At 33.8% G+C, this 26,912-nt stretch overlaps 2 long non-coding RNA genes across 3 annotated transcripts; both read left to right on the plus strand.

The window, feature by feature from the left end:
* The first annotated feature begins 14,221 nt into the window (after positions 1-14,221).
* Positions 14,222-20,889, plus strand: LOC147846777 (uncharacterized). The gene is made up of 9 exons (XR_015476463.2): positions 14,222-14,292; positions 16,353-16,460; positions 16,680-16,810; positions 16,939-16,985; positions 17,115-17,205; positions 17,285-17,412; positions 18,693-18,764; positions 19,263-19,350; positions 20,687-20,889. It is a non-coding gene; the product is annotated as an uncharacterized LOC147846777 (long non-coding RNA).
* Positions 20,890-23,156: 2,267 nt separating this feature from the next.
* LOC147846778 (uncharacterized) lies at positions 23,157-26,330 on the plus strand. 2 transcript variants are annotated; one of them, XR_015476469.1, is made up of 4 exons: positions 23,157-23,555; positions 24,446-24,485; positions 24,584-24,728; positions 26,070-26,330. It is a non-coding gene; the product is annotated as an uncharacterized LOC147846778 (long non-coding RNA). The 2 variants fall into 2 exon arrangements; XR_015476468.1 differs by lacking the exon at positions 23,157-23,555 and having other exon boundaries at positions 24,131-24,485.
* The last annotated feature ends 582 nt before the right edge of the window (positions 26,331-26,912 follow it).

The raw sequence follows: 26,912 nt of genomic DNA on the forward strand, positions 1-26,912 counted from the left end.
ATATTCTGTTAAAAACAGTGCTTTCTGGGTAACATTTTTGTTTTCGAGAAAGTAACCAACTGCAGAAAACTGTGAGCTAACAGAGTTCAGATTCGATGTTTTGAAGTCTGTGTTTGAAATCACACTTTGTGTCCTTGTTCACTATTTCATACACTAGTTAACTAATATAGTTCACCTGACAGTTTTAATAAACACTAATGAGTGAATTCAGACACTGATGAACACCTGCTGTTAATATTTACAATTACTGAAGAAAATAAACAAGGAACACAAACAGTGACTTGAGTTACAACATTAAATAAAATCAAATAAAATAAAACAGCTTCAGTCTCAGCAGAGGATCATTAAACAACTCCACAAACAACAGCAGACACACTTATTACTGACTGATTTGACTTCCATACTATTCTCATTGAGATCCAACAAAAATTAAGGTGTTTTTTGTGTCACCGTAATGGAGTGAGGGGCTGGTTTAGTTGGGTTCTTCACCCTTGAACTCATTTAAGAAGACTTTCCAACTGCTGTAATACAGAGTTTACAAAATGTTTGAACTATAGCAATAAAGTTGGGAAGTCAATAAATAGAGAAATCTATTTATCTGAAATTAGTTCTGATAAATGTTTTGGTATAAATCTGGATGAAGGGCCTCATGCAATAGATTTTATGCTTAGTTGCAGATAATAATTTAATTAATGAGAAGTGGAAACAGAAAAGATACCTCTGAAATTACTTAACAGTTAAGAAATAACATACAAAAACAGTTCAGTTATAACAAATACACACTCAGACCTCATGAATCTGACCTTGTATCTCAACAATGGTAACATCTCAAATGTTTCATGCTGCAATGCATGCTGGGAGTGGCACATATCCCAGCATGCATTGCGGTATAAATAAATGTTGTATAATGGTCAAACGGTTTTCTTTATTTGTGTTTGATTCTTCTGTTGTTTATGTTTAGACTTTCAGTTGCCTGTTTGTGAGTTAAACTGTTAATTTTGTTAAATTTTGTTAAATTTGTTGTCACCATTATTGAGGTTCATATGCTGATTATTGATGTCTCTTTGAGTGCGAGTTACACCATAGAGCAGTGTTATTGTCCAAGATATTCTTAAAAACTTCCAGAAATCATTGCAATATATATACATATAATGTAAAACAATAGATTTAACATTGAATAGGAGCAGTACATTTAATACTAAATCAGAACAGACTCTGCCATTTAATAGCAACATGAACATCACCAGATCTTATTTAGGTTTTTGGCTGGCTTGCCTCAACAAAGGAGCTTTTTAAACAAAGTTCTTAACAATTGCAGCAGCCAAGATATATAAATGTTAAAAATGACAGGGCTAAGAGCCCAACTAAAGCAAACTCTGTTCTCCATGATGGTGACGTAAAACTTTAACTTTTTCTCAAGAAGAACTTTAGTAGATGTTATACAAAAATACATGTATTAAGTAAGCGTAGCTGGTGATGATGTTTGTAGAGTTGTTTAATCATCCGCTGATCATTTAAATGATTTAATCATTTGTTGTTCTTCAGGTTATTTCATTATAAAACTGTGACTAAAGTTTTGTATGTTCTGTTCTTGTTTTTTCCCTTCAGTATTTCTTCATTTGTTCATTGTTAATCCTCAATTATCATTTAATTAGTCAGTTAATTAATGAATTTACTTCAGCTTTGCTCCATGTTTCTTGAACACTCAGTAGTGTGGACACTTCAATTAAAACTGAAGTATAGGCTCTGGGGTTTAAAGGGTTAAAGGTGTGAGAGGTAAAAACACAGTGTAAAAATGTATTTTAACAGTAATATACTGTTAATTTACACAACGGAAGTAGACTGTAAAAAAACAGTATATTGCTGGCAACCACAGCTGCCAGTAGATTACTGTTAAATCAAGGAAAAAACAGTATTTTACTGTAAAACCTGAAGCTAATTTCTTCTGTGTGTCACCGTTGTGGAGGAGAGTAGAGCTAGTGTATGAGTTAAAGATGAACAATGAACTGCTGATGTTATTCTGCATGTTTCTCTATTTAAAGATAGTGGCTGTTTAGTGGCTGATGCAGTCAGAATCTCTCTGGTGATTCCAGATTTACATGTATGTGTGCTGTTGTGAAAAATAAGACATTAGAGTTAAACCGAACTTTTCTTATTAACTAAAATAAGTTATCATTATAAGTATGCTTCTAAGCATATATAGCACATTACTTCATAAACTCATTCAGCAGTTGACCAAGTTGAGGCAGTTGCTTTCAGTGAGCAAAATGACTTCACTTGAGTATTGTGTAAATCAATGTAGTCCATGTATTTTTACAGCAACATACTGTAAAATAACAGTACATTGCTGGCAACTGCAGCTGCCAGTATTTTACTGTTTTTTAACGGGACAATTTTTAACAGTGTAAACACAGTTCTGTCCAAACAACTGCCAAAAGATGATTTTCATCATAAGTTGTGTCTATAAAAGTAGTTTGACTTTTTTTTTTCTTTAACTGTTGTATAAAATCTACTATATAAAAATAAAATATAAACTATAAAAAGTATTATTTGCAGTAATGAAAAAATAGGCTTATGTTACAAATCTCAGTAGTCTTTTTTTATTTTGATGACATTCTAAGCATATTTCTAATGCAGCATTAATAGACATGATCATTCTCTATAAGGAAAGGCATAGTGGTTATAAATTACTTATTCTAAATATGTAAAGTAGTTTCTGGAAAGCAGAAATCAATACATGTGTCTTTCTATGAAACAATTAATTACAGTTTTATGCTCTGCGCTGGCATTTCTTCATTTTAGTACCATATTAGTGGTAACGAAGCATACAGATTCATTTGATTGTCAAAAAAGAATTTACAAATGCACCGATTTATGATGACGTCCACAATATATATATATATATATATATATATATATATATATATATATATATATATATATATATATATATATATAAATATATATATATATATATATATATATATATATATATATTTTTTTTTTCTTTTTTTTTTCTTCAATCTGCAAAGCAGGAAATTATTCCATTTCTTCCTCAGTACCTAATTAACAATCCATCCATGTACCTCGGAGACAAATGAAAGCTGTTTCCTGCCTGCAACAAAACAGAAAACGACCTCTATATGGTTCCATTCAGAAGCAAACGCTCCAATCACATTTATCAAGCGCCTCGTGCATTTACATATTTATATTGTCTGTGTTTGCTAGCGCTGGGATGTCATAACTCAGTGTGTGCGCGGTGAATTGTTTAATAACAGAGAAACATGGCCCTGCGTTTCAGGAGTGAGAATGCGAATATCACAGCAAATCATATTTTACTTTTGGAGGTGAAAAATGAGAAGCGACATGATGAATCTGCTGAAATGATCATTCAACAGTGTAACCGTGCCCTTTATAAGAGCTGGCAGAAAATTGAGCTATGCTCGATGGATAATCTCAGCAAAACCTAAGTATCCATGGTGTTCTGATAGCACAAACCATATTTCTATCAGCTTAAAGAGAAACATGGAGAAACAGAGGCAATCTTATTTTGATTGCTTTTTTTCAGTTGATTGCAGCCAATTTATAGTACAAACTCAATCTAATTCCACCTGTAATGTACTTTGATCTACTTCACGGTCAGGATTCAGCCGGTCATCTGGGAATGGCTGAAGACACGTTATAGTAAAGGCACTCCATTTGTGCTACCTTGCTAATGCCTCATTTTTTGCTTCAGCAAATTGCATACAGAATTGCATGGTTGTTATTGAGCTTGACGGTGATTCACCCGAGGAACTTCTTTGATTAGAAATAAAGGTAAATGAACCGGGTTGTCCTGAGTCATTATATTAAAAGTATATGTGATCTTTTTTATAGCTGTTTCTGTTGTTTGATGCGAACTGTTTAGGGTGGTGCGGCCTCACTTTCTGTAAAAAAAAAAAAAAAAAAAATCAGCTAAAGGTCTACTTAAACTTACCAGCTAAGCACTTTAATCTTCAAAGTATTTTTATAAATTGGCAGTTCGTTCCACTGTGGTAATCCCTGATGAAACAAGGCATAAGCAGCAGGAAAGTGAGTGAGTGAGAATTTTCTTAATTAGACTTGCAAAAATTGTTTGAAGATTTGACAAGTGTTTTGGGTCTCAGTCTCTTATTTCTTTCTTTTTTTTTTTTTTTTTTTTTTGATTATTTATGTTGTTATGTCTTCTGCAAATGATTAAATGATCCACATTGGATACACTTTATTTTGATGGTCCATTTAAGTATTAGTAGACTGTCGCCTTAATATCTGCTGATACTGCTCCTTTAACAGACATTTAACTGACTATAAAAAACTTTGCAAGTACTGCATATGTCAACTTACACTAACCCTAACTCCAACCCCAACGAGAATTAGTTGGCATTGTAAGAATTGAAATATTGCAAATATTCTGATGTCTTTGACAATTCAAAACATGAGCTGAAAACAGAGACTGGTAACTTCACAACTAAGCAAGGGGAATGCGGGAAAAACCAGTTCCTGCTGCATTTGCATCTGAGTCTGCTTCATCCCCCCAACTCACACATATGGTCATTTGAATGTTTGAATGTTCTAGAATTAACCAAACTGACTTTAACTATCACGTCGGGGTCACCATTTTGTAGGGTCCAGCCAGTTGGTCCAATGACGGTATCCAATGGTGGATGAAGGTTCACTGCATGTTCGGTCTTTCCAGTGCACAATGTTGATTTATATTAAACTTAACTCATATCTGACTCCAATTTTAGTATGAGATGGTTTAGAATATTAATATGTTTATCCTCGTTTTATCTGACTCCAATTATAAAACATTGAGAAGGTTATTTTGTTTCCTTTCACATTATTTTAGATTATGATTGAATATTCTCTTCGGTTCATCATTTTATGTTATTCTCGTTCATTGGGATCTCTATAACATCCTGAATCTTGTACCGGCCGAGTATACAATTTCTTAAGCACAAGCATGTCAGTCTTGGTCACTAAACAGGGGCGATTGACCGCTATCCTAAAAAGGCAGAACCCTACTTACTCAGATTAGGATATTTTTTATGCGGTCCCCATAGGTCTGCTACCTCCTAAATCAGACAGAGCTATTTAGTCATATAACGATCATTACTATAGAATTAAGCAGACCAGTCGTACTTAAACTAGTAGTAACTTTGAATAATCACTATACTATCTAAATAGTATTAAAAGTTTATCGGGTGAAGGACTATCCCCTTAGATATCCTTTTACAGCCTAAGTATACATGAATAAATGCCAATTTGTTAGTCGGAGCTCTAGAGACATCGTGTAACGTGCCGCAATGCTCCGTCTACCGTGTTCTAGTCCGCTACTAACCTGAACAGGGGCTTGTGGTGCTATGAAATTACCACAATCTACTAAAGATAATAACACGAACTCAGTCAGATCTGTTGGCAGAAATCATTTCACCCTTTTGGTGTTCTCTGCTTAACGGTTGTCATTTTATGGTGTGACTCACAGGTTAGATCTTTTGACCCATAAAAACTTTGTTAACTCTGAATGTTATCATATCCATCCCCCTTTCATTATTTTTCTGGTGAGTTTAATTCTCTGATCAAATTTTAATTGTAGGTGGTGTTTTTCAGCGAGGATTATATTGGTTTACAATCAGTTATGTCAAATTTTTTAAGTTATGAAATTATCTATTTTAAGTGAACAGAAACATTAAGTTTTGAGTTTGTTATACTCATGCAAGACACTTCAACTAACTTAAAATACCCAAGTTACTCAACTTATACATTTTAATTGCAATTAACTTAATTATTTTAATTTTTCCAAACTTTAAATACTTAGTCACCCAGCTCATACATTTTAATACCAATTAACTTAATTGCTTTAATTTCTTTCAACTTTAAATACTTAAATCACCCAGCTGATAGCATTTTTTAAAGATTACATTTTTTCAAACTCAAAAATAAGAAAAAGTTCTGAATACTCATTAAGGTTAATTAAGATAAACGAATTTTAAGGATTTAAGTTAATAGAGCTCAATTCAATTAATTAGTTACAGCATTAGGGTTTACAGTGTAAAATATCCACTATACTTTAATTTAATCTCAAAACAGACTAAATATAAAAGAAATTCTAAGATTTTAACTTTAAATCAGCCCTTAGACCTTCTGATGGCTCAAACCTTTTCATATTCAAATGTCCTGACAGAGAGCAGAGAAATCTCACCTCAGTGATAATAAGATGCTCAGAATGTGTTTGCTGTATTTGCATAAAACAATAACATTCTTCCATTTGGCTACAAGCCTTTGCTGACCCTTTTGTTCTCCATGCAACCTAAAAGCAAACACAGCCCTGATCACAAGATAAAAGCATTAAGCTAAAATGCACTGCCATTCTAAAAACACTCTCCAGAGACCAGATATAATTATATTTAATACATACTATTTTTAATATAATATAATTACATTAGGAATAAACAATAATGTACATTATATTATAATCGCCAATCATGGCACTAAAGACCAAGGGTGAAACATTCACCTTGAGGAGGTTTGCTTTCTTTATGCTTAATGAAAACACTGACAGAACTACTATAGCATAACTGATTGTAAACCAATATAATCCTCGCTGAAAAACACCACCTACAATTAAAATTTGATCAGAGAATTAAACTCACCAGAAAAATAATGAAAGGGGGATGGATATGATAACATTCAGAGTTAACAAAGTTTTTATGGGTCAAAAGATCTAACCTGTGAGTCACACCATAAAATGACAACCGTTAAGCAGAGAACACCAAAAGGGTGAAATGATTTCTGCCAACAGATCTGACTGTTAATGAGAGCAAAAAAATGAACTATGGGTATCGGCCCATTAGATTGTGAACTGAAATTAATGAAAAATCATTGATTGATTCAGAAAAATGTCCTCAGCGGAACTGGGAGATAATGCTCAGAATACAGCAGACTGTGTAAACAGGTGTTACACACTCACAGATCTGACCAGCAACATCATGTGGCTTCCAGAATTAATATTGCAAAATGATGCATTAACATTAATTCCACATGATTGAATTTGAAACTGATGAAAATTCTAAAAATGGTTCTCTCTGCTTTTGTTCTCATCTTAGGCGGACCAATAACAAAGAACACTCCAGATCCGGTCCACATCAAACAAATACAAATGAGGGCAACAAAAGGTTAGGCCATAACCTGAGGCCAAAAGTCTTCCGTCTTGCATCTCAAAGCAAGAACCCCTGTGGTGCTAACACCTCACCTGCAGTGAGTCCTCTGAAAAAAGTCTTTGATCAGTCATCAGAATAACAATTATCCACAGCTGATCTTATCAATGGATTCAGCACTGTAGGAGGCTTTGTGATTTCACAAAACATCTTACTTCAACTAAGATGTAAATTATTATATGTTAAATTAAACAGAGACATGAAAGATCTCATGGTTAAAATCTTCCCAAATTGCTTAATAGCAATGGGACTAAAACCCTGGTTACCTAGAGGCGATAAAGAACTTTACTGCATTGTTCCTGCAAAGACCAATAGCAACAGACTCTATTGTCACGAATCCTGGTGGCATTTTTAAATTTGTTTTTATACTATACACATGTTAAACCACATGTCCTGTATGAAAATGGAATTAACTATGTTGAAATTCATGATATTTGTTTCTTTGATCTCCAAAAGTAGAAAACTCTGCTATCCCCTGTATAGCTGCAGTTTGAACTACAAACAGGAGTATAGAGTGTGATAATTAAATTAACCATGAAAATGCATTTTTTACAGGATCCAGCTTTGAACATTGCACCTTAACATGCTCCGTAAAAGATATTATATGGAATCAATTTGAGCCGGAACACACCTCATGTTCACATTCTTATGCTGGCTCCCTGCTAAGACAGGACTAAAATTTTGCAACACAATTATAAAAGTTGATTACCATTGTTCGGAGCATTACACTGACACATAGCCACAGGTAAACCCAGGCACATAGATAACACCTTAGTCTTCAAAGACCCAGGAGTCAAATCTCTTTAGTTAAGATCTTTTGTCCATGTTTATACAAACAAAACACATTAGCCTCACACACATAGAACAGAATAATTAATCTGATGACAGACGAGACAACAAACACCCTCTGACACCCTCTGTCAGCTGAAAAGAAATTACACATTTGCATGGCTTTGACAACAAATTGATGGTATAAACTTCAATAGAGGCGAACTTGCCATAGATACACTGACTGTTGTGGGGATGGTTGACAAATCAGAGGGCCCCTGGTTTTCCAATCTATCACCAATAACAGGTATAAGTGCTAAAGTGATTAAAATTAAACCGAAGTGAGGACACTTCTAATAATCACTAGGACATTTAAATTTGACAAATACCATCAATTGTGTTCAAGCCCCCCCACACACACATAAACACACACACACACACACAAACACACACAAACACACACACACACACATAAACACACACACACACACACACACACACACACACACCACACAACATACACACACAAACACACACATTATTATAGATATACCTTCATAATTATGGTTAAATAATGTGATTACTATCATGTTTGACAAATATCTTCACGTTTTTTCATTTTGAAAATGAATGTCATTTATTTGAATGTATTGTCATGATGATATGTTTTATGATGCATACTGCCTGTTATACTGTTTTAATAAGTTGCACTGACCTTTTGATAGCTTTACCTTGAGTAATTCAAACCAAGAATGTTTAATATTCTCCCTATCATTATACCCTATCTCAGTGGTGACAAAGACTTATCTGTTTTTGATTGGACCATTTAAACAGATTGAAAGAGACCTGAGACCAGTTGTACGACTCGCACTTGCTGACTTTTATGTTTTGATCATATATTTTATGCTTAACCTCATGACTTTCTCCAATGCAGAATGACACAAGTTCATAACTGTTCAATCGCTGAGCCATCAAGTTGCTGTTTAGGTGTCCGAGAGAAGGCAGTGTATACACACTGTAGACCCCCACATGCCGATGTCTGCATATCTGGAGATGACCAGATTCATCAGAAGAAGCAGACTATGAGAAGCCCACACGACGTGGACACTTTTGTCAGGGGAAGGACACAGTGGAAGCTATGAAGGCCTGTATGGACTGAATGAGCAGTGCATTCGGGTCAGGCTCATCAAAAGAGGTGAAAACGAGCCTGGACCTGTTTAGCTACCTGCTGAACACGACTTACAACTGATAATGCTGCAGAGACTGTCTTGAATTGCCCCTGAACGACCTCAACAAGGATACATAGTGACCCCATGGACACATTTATATCTGACCCACGGGATCAAATGGGGGTTATCTGTAAGAATTGAAATATTGCAAATATTCTGATGTCTTTGACAATTCAAAACATGAGCTGAAAACAGAGACTGGTAACTTCACAACTAAGCAAGGGGAATGCGGGAAAAACCAGTTCCTGCTGCATTTGCATCTGAGTCTGCTTCATCCCCCCAACTCACACATATGGTCATTTGAATGTTTGAATGTTCTAGAATTAACCAAACTGACTTTAACTATCATGTTTGATATCATTTGAAATGTCTCAGTGTGATTGGTACAATGGTCTCATTCTCTCAGAAATAGACATAATCAGAACAATAAATATATAACTTCAGGCATCTTTTGAACCACTGAGAGGGGTGTGCCACTAAGTGTGAATGCCTTTTGTTCACACCCCCTTCCTTGAGGGAATTCTTGGATTACTTAAGGCAAGGTTTGAGAAAAACTCAGGGCGATTCTGCCTACCCAGATCAGCCCATAACATGGGGTCTGCCCCATGTTATGTATATTTCAAAGTCAGGAATGCATCTTTTTCATCTTGGATTTATCTTTGATAATTTGATGTTTTGTATTGATCATTTATGAATTGACTGATTGAATTGGCATAATACATTTACCTGACTAATAAATTGTTATGTTTTGAATGATTCAAACAGAGTTCGTGTTATTATCTTTAGTAGATTGTGGTAATTTCATAGCACCACAAGCCCCTGTTCAGGTTAGTAGCGGACTAGAACACGGTAGACGGAGCATTGCGGCACGTTACACGATGTCTCTAGAGCTCCGACTAACAAATTGGCATTTATTCATGTATACTTAGGCTGTAAAAGGATATCTAAGGGGATAGTCCTTCACCCGATAAACTTTTAATACTATTTAGATAGTATAGTGATTATTCAAAGTTACTACTAGTTTAAGTACGACTGGTCTGCTTAATTCTATAGTAATGATCGTTATATGACTAAATAGCTCTGTCTGATTTAGGAGGTAGCAGACCTATGGGGACCGCATAAAAAATATCCTAATCTGAGTAAGTAGGGTTCTGCCTTTTTAGGATAGCGGTCAATCGCCCCTGTTTAGTGACCAAGACTGACATGCTTGTGCTTAAGAAATTGTATACTCGGCCGGTACAAGATTCAGGATGTTATAGAGATCCCAATGAACGAGAATAACATAAAATGATGAACCGAAGAGAATATTCAATCATAATCTAAAATAATGTGAAAGGAAACAAAATAACCTTCTCAATGTTTTATAATTGGAGTCAGATAAAACGAGGATAAACATATTAATATTCTAAACCATCTCATACTAAAATTGGAGTCAGATATGAGTTAAGTTTAATATAAATCAACATTGTGCACTGGAAAGACCGAACATGCAGTGAACCTTCATTCACCATTGGATACCGTCATTGGACCAACTGGCTGGACCCTACAGCATGTAGATGCAATGTAACTTAAATTCAACAAACAAACCATCAAAATAAAGAGTGACCTCCACATTACATTATTTGATATGTACATTTCTTTTTTTATTATTATTTTTTCGGGGTTTTCACCTTTAATGGATAGGACAGTAGACAGTATTGACAGGAAAGCATGAGGAGCAGAGAGAGGGGTAGGACCAGGATAGGATCAGCCTTGAGCACCGGAGTGCATTTGTCGACACACTAACCACTACACCACTGGTACCAAGGATATGTCAATTTCTATCATCTCTAAATTACTCACATTATCAAAAGTTTGACATCTGAAGAACATAATTATTTTTTTTCTTTTTGCCATTTGGTTGAATTGTTTGATTTTATGTGCCTTGACAACAATACAAATAAAGTATGATATTGTATGGTATTGAAAATACTGTATGATATTGAAAAACTTGCCATCCATAGTATTATTGTTTAAATAGTGTATGAATGAAAGGAATCTCATGTTATTTCATATATCTGGCTTTTAGGCTTAAACCAGGTGTGCCCAAACTCGGTCCTGGAGGGCCGGTGTCCTGCAAAGTTTTGTTCCAACCCCGTTAGACACACCTGGGCTAGCTAATCAAGGTCTTAGTAGGCTTTTTAGGAACATTCATGCAGGTGTATTGAGGCAAGCTGGAGCTAAAAACTACAGGACACCAGCCCTCCAGGACCAAGTTTGGACACCCCTGGCTTAAACCTTCACTGTTTTTATTACTTCACTTACCTACGTTACACAGAGCCCTACATGGAAGTTTGTGATTGGGTCAGCCCCATGTCAATAAAAAAAAGAACCAATGAGCTGCAAATTATGTCACACGGCTGATCTGTCCGGAAAAGAAACATCTTACTTTCAGAGCGTGACAGCTCACAGGATTGTCAATCACTTAGGCAGAAAAACAAGACAGTCTGCAAAGTGTTTTATGGGCCGATCAGATCATAAGAAGATGAAATATATATATATATATATATATATATATATATATATATATATATATATATATATATATATATATATATATACAGATCATTTCAATGTGGTGATGTTATTGGCCCATTAACTATTTTATAACTGTAACAAGAAATTCAATCATAACTTCACGTTAAATCAGCAATTATAAAAATATTTATCAATATGTGGCTCTTTTTGGATTCTCTAAAGCTATGGAAATTAAAAATATAAAACAGGAATTACATTGGGACCATTGATATTTTTACATCACCCAAAATGGTCTATACATTTGATTTTACAATGTGCATACAATAAAATTTACAACAGTGTTTAGATTTATACTTTTTACACAGAAAAGTGGAAGTGAGTAGACATAAAGAGCAATCCTAGTACTTGGAAATCTAAGCAATTCTTACCACTCCACACTCTCCAGTTAAGAATTCAGAATTCAGATTTTAAGAATTACTGGTTCTCTTTTATATTCATTCGTTCGTTCGTTCGTTCGTTCGTTCGTTCATTCGTTCGTTCATTCATTCATTTAATTTCAGTTCATTATTTTCCTCATCCACTACAGCTAATTTAGTTCATTTACTTCACTTATAGCACGTCTTTGAACTGTGGGGGAAACCAGAGCACCCGGAGGAAACCCATGCGGCCATGGACATTTCACACAGAAATGCCAACTGGCCTCGAACCAGCGGCCTTCTTGCTGTGAGGCGACAGTGTAGACCACTGAGCCACCATGCTGCCTTTCTTTTATATGCTTTTATATTCTTTTATATTTCTTTTATATGCTAATGACAATAATTTGGGGGTGACAAGGCAGTGATTTAAAACAAATATACGCTTTCAAGGTCATTTGCGATTTAGTAGCATTTAATCACAAATGACAAATTATTTCAAATCAAATACAGGAATACCACATTTGATAAGTGATGCCCCAGATCACAGTAAAAAAAAACGAAATGTTCCAAGAATTACAAATTTCAGTATTTGAATGACAGAAATCTATATATATGCACATTTGTATGTCACTGCACTTACATCATCTTTAACTTGTTGCTTCAAGAGTTACAACACGCATTGAATGAAGAGTCTCAGGTGCATACAATTCCTGACAGAAGGACTTCTACGAGATGTCAACCCACTTTAAGACAGCAGTGACACCAAACATCACAAAAAAAAAGAAAAGGGGGAAAAATACCCTAAGCACAGGCAGAAACACATACACTCATATAGCAGCAAAAGAACCAGCACAGGTGGCTTGTTAGAATGTATTAGACTCAAATTGACAGTGTGAGAGACCTCTGTAACCCAGTTAGAAGTCAGTTACACTGACACACAAAGTGAAGTGGGAAAAGGGTGTATTGTGCAGCAATAAAAGCTTAATTAAGTCTCTGCAGGGTTGTTTTCTTGTGTGTGGATGTTTAACAGGGTGTGCAGTCAATCTACTGTCATATTCGGAGTTAGGAAACATCAGGTAGCATTTAGTTTATTATCCTCTAAAGACACCCGAGATCGTTCAAAAGTTTTAGGGGGGACAATTACAAAACATTTGACAATGTGTCCCAAATGGAGGAAATGGTCCCCACGCAGAACATCTCCCAGACAGCACACATACGTTGGGCTGACGTCGGCCGAAGGTCAACACGTCGGCCCCTTTAATTCTAACATCGGTATATGGTCGGCCAAACATACGCATGATCGTTCGGTCGTGTGTTCTATTGTTCCAGCTCAACAAACGTCGGCTCTGCATCGGTTAACGACCAGAGGCCGACGAAGCACTTCATAAGCACTTTATCTCTCATGCCCATGAAGGAATCCGGCAACATATTTGGTTTACAAGTAAGTTTTTGCGTGCATAATAAATTAGACAAACGCGACATGCATCATGTGAACTGCGTCGGTCGGTCCAGCAATAGTCTACATTAATGCAGTAAAACTGACCAAAATGCCTACAACACATGATTTCAATTCATTAAAATATAAAAAGTTTTGTTGTTATGCTTAAATAATGAAAACGTTGTTTTTTTCTGGTGTTAACTGCTGTTTGCTTTTTTTTATTGTGGCTTTTTCTAATAGCCTACATTTTTCTCAGTGTAAAAATCAAGTATGTTCTGCATGTTCGGCTGTTTAATTAAAATAAACACCTTTTTACAGAGTGACATCTTTGTTTTATATATACTTGCATTTATATTTATTTATTTTTGACAGTGAATCTGATGCACAAATAAGTGTTTTGTAACAGATTAGTAGGCTATAAAGCTCGTCTTAAAGATAATAGCGTATATAAAACTACTAAATACATTTTAAATTCAATATATAAAATACAAGGTTATTATTTAAATAGTCTATGGAGTGATCATGTTTATAAATGTAATACTGCATGACTTTGATGTGCGCGCGCGCGTCTCATTCCAACACTGGAGAGGAGGGGATGTTGCTATGGGAAACGAAGCTACAACACGACACGACACCACCTGAAAGACACAACACGACTTCTCTCAAGCTGCCGTTTTGACAGTTTTCAGGTAAGTTTAGTCCCTAAAACAAAGCAAATACTACATAAAACTGTTCCTCACACTTTTATTATTGGCAATTGATGAATATTCAGTTGAATATTATGTTATATAAGAGTGGTAAGTCTTCGTAAAAGTCTGTTAGCATATTAGCACTGGTAACGTTAGCGTCGGGGTAATATTACGTTAACTTACTTAATGTTAGCTCTTGTTAAACTTGTTTGTTAAAGTTTAGGCTTTTATTTATTCTTTATGTGTAGATGAGAGGTTTTGTCAATGTTTTATTTAATGCACTCCATATGTAACGTTAGTCTAATACGCATTGTACTGTAAAGGACCGTGAATCAAAAGTTCAATCGTGTTTTGATATTTCATAGTAACGTTATCTTAAACAAATGTTAAGTAAAAAAGTGTTCTGTGGTTTCAGGAGTGAGAGAATAACCCCCTGCTACAGAAAACATAACACAAGATTCCTAAATTTCTGAAGGGAGCTGATCACAGAGATGCAGAAAAGACAAGTAACTTTAAGCAGAGGATTAACTCATATGAATTTCCATTGCACATCATTATGCAAATGTTACATGTCTATATATTATGCATCTGTTACTTGTCTTTATTGCAGTTATTTTAAGAAAGTTTTGACATTGAAACATGTGAGTGGTGTTAAATTTCACATCACATGATTCTTCAGAACTTAATAAATATGCAGATTTGCTGCTAATGAAGTAATATTTGTTATTTTCATTTTGTTTAATTTTTTTATGATTAATTGATTTATTAAATCTTAGAAAAAAGTTTACACTAAATTATTTGTCATCACATCTGTTTTTAGCATTGATAGCAATCAGAAATGTTTCTTGAGCAGCAAATCAGCACCATTTGATAATCACCATTATATTAGTTCAACCTCAAGCACTAAATCAACGTCTTTAAAAAAGATTTCTGAAAGATCAAGTGACGCTGAAGACTTGAGTAATGATGCTGAAAATTCAGCTTTACATCATAGCTATGAATTACATGTATATTTACACCGTTCACCCATCCCTTACACCTTAACTCATCCTCAAACAAGTCAATTTAAGCCCTAAATGAATAAATTTTGATTTGTACAGGCATGATATGTCGTTTTGTTTTGTCTTTCTTTTGCTTTTGTTTTCCACATCAACTGAAAAGGAGGTCAAAGTTTAACCTAAGTGCCGTGTAGCTGATGAACATCTTTATATGTAAGTATATTTTTGACGGACTGCCAGACACTTGTCAAACAGTGATGAGCAAACGAGGGGCGGTTCTTTTAAAAAGATCAGGGAGATGCAAGTCTAGAGATTAATATACGTTTTAATTCAAAATTGATTTATCTGGAAAAATTTAATAATGTTTTGAGATGTGCCCTATATGCATTTAGATGTCCATCCATGTTTAAAATACTTTTAAATGTAACAACGGCTGTAAGTTATAAAAATGTTAAAGTAAATTGAGAAAACATTTTCATCAGTTTGACAACATACACAATCTCACAAATAGCATAGAAAAAGTGACAAAACTGTCTTCTTTGTCTGTGTTTTATTACTCTCTTTCGCACTCTCGGCCACTGTATGTAACAGTAATTAGTATAATGTAACAGTAGACAGATGAGGAATGTGAATATGTAGTTTAACTTTAAGGAGCGTTACTACTGGAACCATTTTTTATATATATTATATTTTTATATACATTTTATATATATATGTGTGTATATATATGTATATGTGTGGGTATTGATTTCCCTTTTAAAAAAAATTAAGCAAAAAAATTAATTATAAGGTAGATCAGCTCCTGACAGACATGTTAACAGATCAGTTTAACTCTTATTTAATTCATTCATTCATTTTCTTTTCTGCTTAGTCCCTTTATTAATCTGGGGTAACCACAACGGAATGAACTGTCAACTTATCCAGCATATGTTTTACGCAGTGGATGCCCTTACAGCTGCAACCCATCACTGGGAAACAACCATATACGCTTATTCTCACTCATACACTACAGACAATTTAGTCTACCCAATTCACCTGTACCCCATGTCTTTGGACTTGTAGGCAAAACCAGAGCACCCAGAGAAAACCCACGCAAACGCAGGGAGAATTTGCAAACTCCACACAGAAATGCCAGCTGATCCAGCCGAGGCTCGAGTCAGCATCCTTGCTGTAAGGCGACAGCACTACCTATTGTGCCACCACGTCACGCTCTTATTAAATTATATTTATATAATATATTGTGTTTCAGTACATGCTATTTTGGGAAGACAAAATATATTCATAAGCTCTCAGAAAATTCAATAAGAGAATTAACTGCACAATTACTTGAAATGCGTGGATGGGATTACATTATTTGTTAACCCAAAGTGAGTTTCTCTTTCTTTGCAGTATTGGATGCCTAATTGCAGTTCAACTCCAAACTCAGTTGGACCAGCTGATCAGTGTCTTCAGTATTACCACAAGCTACTGGGCAGATGTGTGGACAGCTATGAGCCAAACTTGGGACGTTTGGTTTTTAGGTAATACCAGTGACAAAGTATTCAGTAAATTGCTTATAATAAAAGATGCTCACTGCTTACCCCCTTATAGTTAAGTTGTTTGCAGTTTCATTGTTGTAAAAATACCATACTTTTTCCTTTTTTATCAGCAGGTGGAGAGACCGTCTGGGCAGCAGAAACAAGACAACTAATCATAGTTGAGTTGAGATTAGTATTATTAACTTGACTAGTTTGGTTGCAGACTTGTTCAATACTTAACAATTTGTATGAGTTACAAGATCAATGGTCCTGCTATCAATGTTTTTGTAACTTAAATTCTTTACAGTTTAGATACAATCAAATGTCCAAACCATCTCTGAGTGAATGACATCAAGGAAACAGGATCAAAAGATCATTCATTATAGACCGTTTCATAGGTAACAGCACATCCTTTGTGAAAAATAATTTATTTTTGTGTCATCATCACAAGACCAAATACATTTCAACTGATTTCAGTTGGTTATATTTTTCAGGTCATTCTGTTCTCCTGGTTGTGAGGATGTGCAGAGGCTGTATTTGTCAGTGTTAAAAGACTATCCAGACATACAAGCAGCCGACAAAGAGTTCTGGAGCAGGACAGACAGGTAGTTCACAGTGGCTAGGCTAGAAGTTTATACTTGGTTGGCCAGAAAGTGGCCTCCGCTATTTTGGGGGGTCCATACAAATACACCAGTGTAAGCTATACTATTGCACTGAAAAAATTAAATGAAAGAATTAATTAATCGGTTGAACACAAAATATTTTAAAGAAAGCTTAAGTATCAAGGTGGCAATATACAGTATGTTACATTGTAGTACATGAGCTGGCTAATACAGACTCGTAAATGTTTAGTTTCTAAGATTAGTTAAATACTAAATCCTATACTTGAGACCGGCTGCATATACAGTTTTAACTGAACTGAATTTAACTAGAACTACACCAGCATTCCAAGTGCTCTAGACTAGCTTTTTGCACTGGTGCGTCTAAAATTTTTGATGGCATTGCAATTAACACTGCAATTTTACATGTTAATTTTTTTTAAAATTACAATCCGTATAGGCAATATTGACTTGTAAATGATTAACTAAAATCGGGTCAACACACATTATGGGGATTGTGTGTAGAATTTTGAGGAAATTAATGAATTTAATACATTTTGCAATAAGACTGAAACATTAAAAATGTGGAAAAAGTAAAGCGCTATCAATACTTTCCGGATGCATTGTATATGGTTTTTAGCGCGTTATCAAAGACTTAAAAAAATAGTCCAAAAAAAAAATAGTCCAACATTATCTACAGCAGCAAAAGACCCTCCACATCAAAAGCTACTGGTCAGCTCACGATTCAGCAAACATCTGAAAAACAAATAGCTTATTATGCCTTCACAAGAACTCAGTGTTTTTGAGTCTAATGAAGATAGTACTATTTTATTAAATTATTATTTAGCCTGGCATGTTTACTGTTACAAAATATTTAAAATGTTTCTTAAAATAAAACATATCATGTTCAATGGGGAAAAAGTAGCTGTTTTTTACACAGAGATAAAAAAAACACATTTCAGAGCAGTAATCACAATACTGTGAAACTGTGATATTTTAATCTAAGATTATACCTTCAGAATCTTATACCTGCCCATTCCTAGCTAGTTACTTAAGGCATTCAGTCAGAGTTTTTTTTATTTTTTATTTTTTCAGTTGGCCTTTATTCTGTTTTTCTATGTTCTTGGAAATGCTTCTGTGCATGAAAATGTGACGATATATCCAGGTACTATAGTTAATTCTGAAATAAATCTTAAAATGAAACAATATTTAAAAATGCAATATTTAATGTGTCAGACACTAAATAAACATGTCAATTCATTTATATTAATCTGATTCCTTAACAGGAGAGCACGGTGGCGCAGAGGGTAGCACGTTTGCCTCACAGCAAGAAGGTCGCTGCTTCGAGCTTCGGCTGGGTCAGTTGGTGTTTCTGTGTGAAGTTTGCATGCTCTCCCTGTGTTGGCGTGGGTTTCCTCCAGGTGCTCCCGTTTTCCCAAGTCCAAAGAAATAGGTGAATTGGGTATGCTAAAATTGACCATAGTGTATAAGTGTGTGTGAACGAGTGTGTATTGGTTGCAGCTGAAAGGGCATCCGCTGCATAAAACATATGCTGGATAAGTTGGCCATTCATTCCGCTGTGGCGACCCCAGATTAATAAAGGGACTAAGCCCAAAAGAAAATGAATGAATGAATCCTTAACAGTTAATATTGGTATAATGTGCAGCAGTTGTCATTTATGTAAATTAACCATTTGAGCGTGCTTAGTGTGGGGTATGTTGTGCCATTAAATTGTCAATAGGTTTTATTTTTTTCCTGCATTTTAAATCTGCTTTAGCTTTCTTCTTTCCTATAAACCTGGAAATATAAAATATATATATTTTTGGTTTTTAACAAATTGCTTATTTTATTCTTAGATTGGTGTACGCTGATGGTCTGCTGAGAATTCTGCTGAGTTGAAGGGATCCTCCTTTCAGACAACCTCTCCAAAGTACAATAGGACTAGTAAGTAACATCTTAAACATACACTACTGTTTCATAGCTTTTAGGTTGGTATGGTAAATTCTCTTCTGATAGTGTCAGCTTTATTTAATTAATACAGTCAAGCAGTAATACTGTGAATTTAATACAGTGTATATAATTAATAGTGTCACATGATCCTTCTGAAAAAATAGTATTCCAATGTACTGATTCTCTCCTCAAGCTGTTTTTTTTAATATAAAACATTTTAAATAGTATTCTTGATGTATGAAAAGTTTATTTTTAAGAGCATAGTATTTATTTGAAAAACAAAAAAGTTTGCTCTTTGATGATTGCTAGCAATCAGACATGTTTCTTTAAAACAAAAAGAATTTGTGCAAAAAAGTATTCTCACTGAGCGTTGTCCAACTGTGGTCCAACACGTCATTTAAGTTTTCAAATAAGCCTAAAAGACTCGATTAGCTGCATCAGGTGCATTTAATTAGAGAGTTGAATATATAATTTCTTTATATATCCTCCTCTATAGCCTACATATAATTGTTTTTGTAGCAGAAATAAAGCTATGATTAGGCTCACCCGGAATTTTTGCAGAACTCCGCAGATGTTTAGCCTATCATTAATTCTGTTTATTTACTTGAGTAAATGTGTGTAAATCTATATTTATTCAGTTTTTTAATTAATTTCAGTAATATTATTGACTAATGTTAAAATGTTCGTCTGATTTATGTACAATGAGGTTTGTACAGTAATATTTTCTGTCTTACTAGATATGTTATATAAAAAACTTGCTTTATTTACCAAATAAAGTGAATCTAATTGGATTTGCATTTTAAACATTAAATAAAACTTAAATATATTATTTTTTTTATTTCATATATTAAGGTTTAAGTTATGATACTCCCAAAATAATTCCGCAGAAATCCGCAGACCTCCACCAAAATTTTCAGCAGAAATAGCAAAAAAACATCTGCAGATTCCTCCTGGCCCTAGCTATTATATATTAAATGTGGTGTACAGTGTGACATTTTAGTTGACGAAACTTAGTTTAATTTGCATGTAATGTGGTATCTGAAGATTAGACATATATTTAGATACAGATTTATACTAACACAATGATACTAAAAACCGAAAAAAAAAAACATTCATTATGATTTCACAAGGAATTTAACTTTCAAATGGCTTTTCTGAAAATTAGTGCTCAGACATACTCTTTAAGGTAAAATTAAATTAATTATTTTAGCTAGGCACTTGCATAACACATACTCCAGTTATATGTCATGAAACAAATAATATATATTTGTGGTAATATGAACTGCTGCAATGCTAATCTTTCTCCTTTTGGTTTCTTGCTTTATTTAAGGGTTCCCACAACAAGGATTAGATTTGGCTACTGCAGTCCCGGTTTGGGCCAGCCTCACTTGTGAAGACTAAAGATGAAGACAACATACAAGAACAATTTCGAGGATGGCAACACACTTTTTATTCCACCTATTTATCCCCTTTTATGTGTAAGCAACTTTCCACAAGATAAAACAAAAGTAAATGACAGGTTATTTCTTTTCATTTTGTCTGTTTTCTTGGAACATTGTACACAATTTACAACCAGTTTTATATATATATAAAAACTTCTGGAGAAAGTCTTATTTCTTTTATTTCGGCTAGAATAAAAACAGTTTAGAATTTTTTTAAAAACATTTTAAGGTCAATATTATTTGCCCCTTTAAGCAATTTTTTTTGACTGTCTACAGAACAAACCATCATTATACAATAACTTGCCTAATTACCCTAACCTGCCTAGTTAATTAACCTAGTTAAGCCTTTAAATGTCACTTTAGGCTGTATAGAAGTGTCTTGAAGAATATCTAGTCAAATACTATTTACTCAGTTATTAGAAATGAGTTATTAAAACTATTGTGATTAGAAATGTGTTAAAAATATTTCTGTTAAACAGAAATTAAGGGATTATATATATATATATATATATATATATATATATATATATATATATATATATATATATATATATATATATATATATATATATGCAACAGCCTGCTACACTTGCTTTGATACAAAAAACAGCATTCATATCTTCCTATATATATAATGACAAAATCTGTTTTGTGTTGTGCATTAGAGTTTGCTTAAAAAAAACTGGTTATCTCTGAGAAAGTATTGTTATTTTATATTATTGATGTGTTATTAGTTCAGAGGAGATTGCAAATTGTTGAATGCCATTTATAAAAAAATTGTAAAAAATAAATTGACTACAGACTTTAATAAGATTTTATCAGACAATTATTTTAATTTGTATGATTTTATTTACTACTGTAAATATTGTTTATTTTGTGTTTGTGTACTCTTTTATTATTGTAACTCCCTGAGGAAAGTCTTTTGGATACTGAACACATGACTGGTATTATCTTGTATTTTAAGATTATAGTCTTGGAAACATGCATTTTCTTTAACACTATTTAAGAAATTATAAGCATTATAACATGTGCTGACACAAGTTATTTGTGTTTTTACTATAGTAAACTATAGTCACCCTTAGTGTACATGTTTTGAAGTACTTTTAAATATTCCTATGGTCTTAATGTAAATGCTGCAATGGATTTTGTATTTAAAATCTTTATTGCACAGTAGTTCAGCCATGGTTATAGTACAACTTGCTGGTTTTGTTTTAAACGTGGTAAAACATGGTTATGTGTGATAAAAGTATGTTAATCTATCTGTATGTTTGTGAAAATATTAATAAATCTTCAACTGTTATTGAGAGTGGTGTGTCGTGTTTATTATAAATAAGCTGCTGCTGCAGCCAGTGGTCCATAAGTATGAGCAAAACGCCTGAGAACAGCGCCTCCGCGGAGCGGCCGGTATTTCCGGTTGCGTCGTCTTAACATCGGCCGGACAGCGTTTCCGATCATTTGCCGACGTCGCGGCGACATTTTGCCAATTAGCAAACGCTCCCTGAGCGACATCGCACCGATGGAATTTTGAAAATCGGCACGACGTGGGCCCAACGTATGTGTGCTGTCTGGGCTGTGACTCGTCAGATATTAATATCCTAAATTAAACTGCCAAAAACACCCCAGGCCTTTTTTGGCGCATCAAAATATTTAGAAATTAGGTCACTGTTCAGTACTCTGCATACTCTTTTAGTGATTTAGCTCATAAAACAAGTTTATTGTTCACAAATCATATTGATCTCATACTGAAGTGCAACTCAATGACTTTGTTGCATGATTTTGGGTTAGATATTTCGGGCCATATCATGCATCTGGGGCAATTTGGGCTTATTTTATTGATGAAAATTTGCATTTGTATAATGTTTTTATTAGTAGTATTATATTAATTTTATGCATATTTATATTTGTTTTAATAAAAACGAGTTTAGATTTGTCCAGCTGTCAGGTTTTGAAGACGTCTGCATCAACATATAGGGCATAAGAATAGGCAACACGTTCTCACTCCCAACTCGTCATATACTGACGCTTGGTCAGGAACCCTCGGCGTAAGTTATTGACGCACAGGGTACCCCTTTAGCGTCACATTTAGACGTGCAGGGATTCCCTATAGAATCTGTACCTGAGCCTGAAGCGTCATAGGGAGACGCTGGAGGCTCGTATAATTACCAATAGATGTCAACGCACTTTTTAAAACCTGATTTACGCCTATTATCGCAGTTTTCTTCTTTTAAAAATATGTAATTTTTATTTTGTTCATGAAAAGCGTCTGTAAACTGGGTCGAAACTACTGTATGAATAAACTTCGGTCCACGTGACATCCCTTCACGGTGAGTTTAACGCCGCTCTGCTATTGGTCAAACTGCATTAGCGGTGAGTTCTCAGATGAGTTCAACTGTCAACATTAAATATTACGTTAATGCTGCATAATCTATTTTTATTGGAGATTAGTTGGTGTTTATAAATATGTTATCATTTACTTTATATTTAATGAGTGAAAATATATTCGGTTGTCCAGTTTAGGTTAACTATAAAACTATACTACTAATGAAACTTTGATTCATTCAGATTATTTTTTTTTTTTACTTTAAAAAATATTACATTTCAAGTACTAAGTTTAAAAATGTTTTCGGCTGATCTTTTTTCATTTTAAATTATTCATTGAAGTTGGGGTCATTGTATGTGGCGATCTATTTTTTACAGTCTATGCTCGCTATCCCAAGGTTCATTGCGATCCCAAGGTTCACTGCGGGTTTCCACAAGGTACGTAAAAAGTAAATAAAGACGATTTGTTGATAAAGCATGTACTGTAAACTAGCGACGTTATCCAATTACATCATGTTCATTTATTAAAAACATATTTTTCTCACATATAACGTTGGTCATGCATTAGAACAATATATACATTTTAAGATAAGGAACAGTGTTACCAGATTGTTGTTTTCCACAATAGAATTCGTGCAAAATCTATATATAATATGCAGTATGCAACTCTAATAATACAAATGTATTCGTAATTGTTTCAATATTAAAGAACATCAAGTGTTTCCAAAGGTTTAAAGGCTACATTGTAAAAACAATTATTTTCTTAAAACACACACACACACACACACACACACACACACACACACACACACACACACACACACACACACACACACACACACACATATATATATATATATATATATATATATATATATATATATATATATATATATATATATATATAACATAACAAAAGCTCAAGTATAACTTAAGCTGATGTATGTCACAATGAATATCTTACACTATTACAAGTATAATTTGGCCTTTACCAATTTATTTAATAAAAGAAAGAATCTATCATCTCTAAATTGTGGTAAAGAGGCACAACAAGCTGTCTTCTTTGTCCAATATTATGTCAGTCAGGATGGTAATGGTAAAACTCAAGGATTACCTTGCACCTTCTCAGAAATTTACCATTGATCATATGTATTACAAGTGGCTGGATTGTTTTTAACACAAGCAACGTTTTTTAAATCATTATCTTAAACAGATTAAGGCTCATTTTGGACTACACTTACATTACTTTACAACTGCTTAATGCAGTACTGATGTATCTAGTAGTTAGTGGGTTTAACTAATGTCACATCTGTTTTTATTCATTTTAGATGCAGAAACTTTTGACATATGAATTCATCTTGACTAAGGGTAAGGTTTTTGTTCAGAATGAATCATTATTTAAAATCATTGTATTTTCTTTGTTATTATGTACAGATTTTAAAAGAATGTACTTTCTTTTAATAAAGAACTCTTCACAGCACTGCACCTGAACAGTCACAACCTCACAGAGCTGCACAACTGCCCCACTCAAGATCAGTGTTGAACCTGGAACCTCATCTTGTGTACAGCAAAGGCAGAGCTGAAAATTCACTGTTTGTCTTGTATTGTGTGGTAAGTCATAGTTTTATTAATTTTTTAATTTCATTGCAACACTAAGTAGTCCATTCTGTGGCCAATATGATATAAAAGGCCTAAAATGGGACTAACGTGATTATTGTTTTGATTTCTAGATAAGTACTTATGGGGCTACACATGCAGCTGAAGTTAGCTACATGGAGTAGGACATTTCTTTCAGTATACTCTTAAAGAGATTCACCCAAAAATGAAAATACTGTCATTAATGACTCATACTTCACTTGTTCCAAATATGTCTGAGTTGCTTTCTTCAGTTAAACACAATTTATATTTTAAAGAAAGATGAAAACCTGCAAACATTAACTTCCATGGTATTTGTTTTTTCCTACTATGCATGTCAATGTTTTCAGCTTTTCAGCTTTCTTCAAAAACTTCCTTCATGTTCAACACAAAGTAACTTGGAAGTTTTTAAAAAAAGGTTTACAACCACTTGAGGGAGAGTAAATAGTGAACTATTCCTTTAACCCAATCTAGTTGACTTTACTAGAAAATTGTATAGAAACCCAGTGCCTTAAACCCCTTACATTTTATACAAGGTACAACTTAACAGCCATACTTGAATTAAAATATTACTGTAAGTCCAAGAAGATTGTAAAGGTTCTAGGTTAATTTAAAGAGGGCTGTTTAGTTTCACCTTGTGTAAAACATAAAGGGTTTAAGGCAACATTTTCCATGCAGTTTTTTTTATAAAGTCAACTAGTTTGAGTTAAGAATGTAATGGGTTACAGTAAAAGCAGTGAATCATGCAGGCATGAAATTAATGTTTAGCCTTGTAAAACAATAAGCTTGTTATAATTTAGAAATATTTTTTGGATGGAGCACTGTATGCTGTAGTAGTTTTCATATAATTGATGAGTCAAACATGAGATGTGTGTTTTAAATTGCAAGAAGTGAATTAACAATATGTTCATCAAGATTCAAATCTTGCATCTTTAATTTTTTAAGGTTTTGGCCCAATAATACCCATATTCGACTATTTAAAAAAAAAAAAAACTTGCTGGAATTTGTGTCAGCATTCCCTTCAATGAAAACTACAGCAGTGGACATCAGTGGTGATAAAAATGTATGAGAAGGATAAGGGTGTTCATAATGAGAAGAGCAGTCACTATCCTGATCTCTGAGTTTGTAGAACTGACAGATCTGCTTGGAATACATGGAAACATGCTGGAAATGTTTAACCTATTATACAGTTAATTCAAGAGTGCCAGGTTTAATGACACTTTACATATATAAATAAATATCACTGAACTTTCTAAATGAAACCTAACACTCATTCTTTGTTCAGTAATGGTATTGTGCACTTTTAATACTTTACAGTGGCAAAACCTGGAATAACACATGGGAGCCCTCCAGGAATTGCTGACACTTTACGCCCAAGTCTCCTCATGCTAACCGGATTGCAATATGACAGTCTAGTCAGCATAAACACCTGGACTCACCAAGCACACTTTGGTTCTCAGTGTTTTGTACAAATTGTTTTTGCTATTCTTCAGTAAATACTTGAATATGTTTTGAACTTATTCTACTTTTGATGTTTAAGTTCAGAAAGTTGTTATTATAAACATAATTTGCATTGGTCATGAACTTGACTTGTTGTTGTTGTGAAAGCTGTTTATTATAATGGCATTTCCAAAGGCATTATTTGAAAAGATTTTTTGCAGTGCAGTTTTACTTGAGCTTGACATACCAGATGTATGACATGAATAAATATTACAAAATAAATATAATAATGATAATACAAAATATACATTTCCTTCAATTATAATTGTTTTTAATCATTTATATATGTTTGGTAATATATTATTGCATTAAAAACTGTTATAAATACATATATTTTTGGTTTTTGCATGTTTGCGTGATTTTTTTTTTTTGTGGCATTATAAATAAATTATAAATGTTTCATTAAAAATGTATTGTGTTTATTTGCATTCTCATTTACAATGAACTACTATTTTTACTATTTAATGGGCACTATATTTGTCATTTAAGTTTGACATATATTTATATTTGTATACCTACAGGACGCATTGTTTAGTTACAGGAAATGCTGGAAATGTTTTCAAACATGATGCTTTTTTTATTATTTTATTATTCGTTTCAAATTTAGTATACTGCCTATGATCTGGTTTTACTATGATAATTTTGCACATCAGGTTACCC

Source organism: Danio rerio, chromosome 1 (assembly GCF_052040795.2).
Source record: "Danio rerio strain M-AB ecotype USA chromosome 1, GRCz13ab, whole genome shotgun sequence".
NCBI lineage: Eukaryota > Metazoa > Chordata > Actinopteri > Cypriniformes > Danionidae > Danio > Danio rerio.